Source organism: Pocillopora verrucosa, unplaced genomic scaffold (assembly GCF_036669915.1).
Source record: "Pocillopora verrucosa isolate sample1 unplaced genomic scaffold, ASM3666991v2 scaffold_48, whole genome shotgun sequence".
Classification (NCBI taxonomy): Eukaryota; Metazoa; Cnidaria; class Anthozoa; order Scleractinia; family Pocilloporidae; genus Pocillopora; species Pocillopora verrucosa.
This window is the reverse complement of record NW_027078186.1, coordinates 31,984-34,117: the sequence shown is the minus strand read 5'-3', so window position 1 is coordinate 34,117 and position 2,134 is coordinate 31,984. Positions and strand designations below refer to the sequence as shown.

General features: G+C 49.1%; 2 non-coding genes and 1 pseudogene across 2 annotated transcripts; 1 reads left to right on the top strand and 2 right to left on the bottom strand.

Moving 5' to 3' along the window:
- The first annotated feature begins 509 nt into the window (after positions 1–509).
- On the top strand, positions 510–628 carry LOC136278737 (5S ribosomal RNA). The gene has a single exon (XR_010716507.1). It is a non-coding gene; the product is annotated as a 5S ribosomal RNA (ribosomal RNA).
- A 984-nt stretch (positions 629–1,612) lies between these two features.
- LOC136278765 (U1 spliceosomal RNA) lies at positions 1,613–1,776 on the bottom strand. The gene has a single exon (XR_010716534.1). It is a non-coding gene; the product is annotated as a U1 spliceosomal RNA (small nuclear RNA).
- A 232-nt stretch (positions 1,777–2,008) lies between these two features.
- LOC136278717 (U2 spliceosomal RNA) lies at positions 2,009–2,134 on the bottom strand (annotated as a pseudogene).

Genomic DNA, 2,134 nt, shown 5'->3' with positions numbered 1-2,134 from the left:
GATGCCGAAGCATGCCCTGGGTGAGGGGGGTGGTCGAGGGATCCTTCCCACGGTTTATGGTGGATAGTAGCAGGTCGCCCCCACAAGCCCTTGCGAGTCCCGCAGACGGTCCCAGAGGCTGACCCGTTTGGTATCTCCTCACTGTAAGATTTTAAAGCCAGATACACGCACCTACGGAGCTAAAACATTGTATAATAGGTTTTTAGGACACGTTATGTCTCTTGGGACCCCTCCCTCCCCTCCCTAGGGAATAGTGCTTCAAATCGATGCTCCTCAATGTGTTAACTGGGTTGAGGAAAATACATTAGGGTTAGGTAACGACTTCGGGGTTAGGGTAACCATTTCTTAGGGTTAGGGTAACAATTTCTTAGGGTTAGAGTATCGATTTCTTAGGGTTAGAGTAACGAAACTAGGGCTTTAGAATTTCAAATTCGCCTACACTCAGGGATGTGGCCGCTTTACAGCCTGAACCTGGCCGATAACAAGCAGAATTTCGACCCCATTTCCTCGTCTACGACCATACCACAGGGAAAGCACCGGTTCTCGTCCGATCACCGAAGTTAAGCCCTGTCGGGCGGGGTTAGTACTTGGATGGGTGACCGCCTGGGAATACCCCGTGTTGTAGGCTTCAATTTTTTGTCTTGCGAACATCTCTAAACGTTTTATCCCAATAAATAGCTCTCCATACACCACAATTTCACATAGAGAGCCGTAGGTGAGTGAGGAACAAAATCAAAGCAAAAAACGAGGGGGGGAAAACACCTTTTTGTCAAAAATCGGCCAGCTAATGGCGAAAACTCTAGTGCGATCGACTTTTCCTTACAGAGCGCGCGCGAGCGAGTGAGCACGCGCGAGATGAACAGTTTATGATGTCAAATTCTACTTCTGTGATATCAAATCATTCCAAATAACGAACGAAAAAATGAATAGGAAAAAAACGCACACTTCTGAGACGCAGTTTTAAGCCATCGTGACGTGGCAAAACACTCGCACACTTCCAAGAGGAGGCGCGCGAAAAACGGCACTGAAAGTCGACAATGGTTGGATTCAGACTGCAAACGAATCGGGAAAAAGGTTCGATACTTTTACTACTCTGCTAGTTTGTTTCCTTCCCTCGTTCATTCGTTCACTCGCTTGCTCGCACAAAGGATACACTAACGATAGCAATAGCATTTCTAAAAGCGGCTCCAGTGACAATAAAACCGCTCAAAAGGTTCAAAGTGTACTCACGGTCCAAGTCGAATGCCCTTCTATGCTCGCTCGCTCGGTCGATCGGCCGTTTGGTTTCCTTTCATTTCCTTTCCCTTCGCGCGCATAGCACAGCACGGCACGGCACGCACAACCTGCAAATACAAACGAACAGGACTTTACACACAATAGAGCAGACAGGCCTTGAACAAAAACAGCCAGCAAAGTTACGCACCGCCCCGAAACTCACCTTGTTTCCTTCCTCCAGTCTCTCCAATGCACTTCTACCCCTCCAAACGTGCCAACACCTTGGCCAGTTGTGCGTCCTTTGCTTTCTTTGCAAGTCTACCGGTCCACTGCAAAAGCAAAAATACCCTCGATAGTCAGTAAGAGGGCCATATAGACATAGTTTGGATGACTTTTGCGGGGACGAGCGCGAACGCAGGTCCCCACTACCAGAAATTATACGCTCGAGTTACCCACATTTGGGGTAATCGCAAGGGTCAACCCAGTCGAAGTGCAATGAAAGGGCCTCGCCTTGAGAGGACTGCCTCCTTGATCACAGTACCTCCCGCGTCAGGTAAGTATGCTTTTTCAGCGTCTGCCCTCGGTGAAAAAATCCACTTACCCCTAGGTCCTTGTGGTAGTGCTTTGCGCACTTCAGAAAACGTAGGCCAGCGGCCGTTCCTGCCATTGTCTGTTGTCTGAATTATCATCCCTCTTTCACCTCTTCCCCCTCTAAGGGCGGGCGGGGCTCCTGTAAACATAAAAGAATGCTATACCGTTGACTTTGTTTTGGATTGAATGTGTCTTCCCCAGAGGGAAGTGGGCCGCACTCGGAGGTAGTGCTATACCGAGGCAACCCGTGGCTGGGACGAGGCAAGCCTCTTTTCCACAGCCCAGTTCCAAAAATCAGTTTAATATATGAGCTGCTCAATGAGCAGCG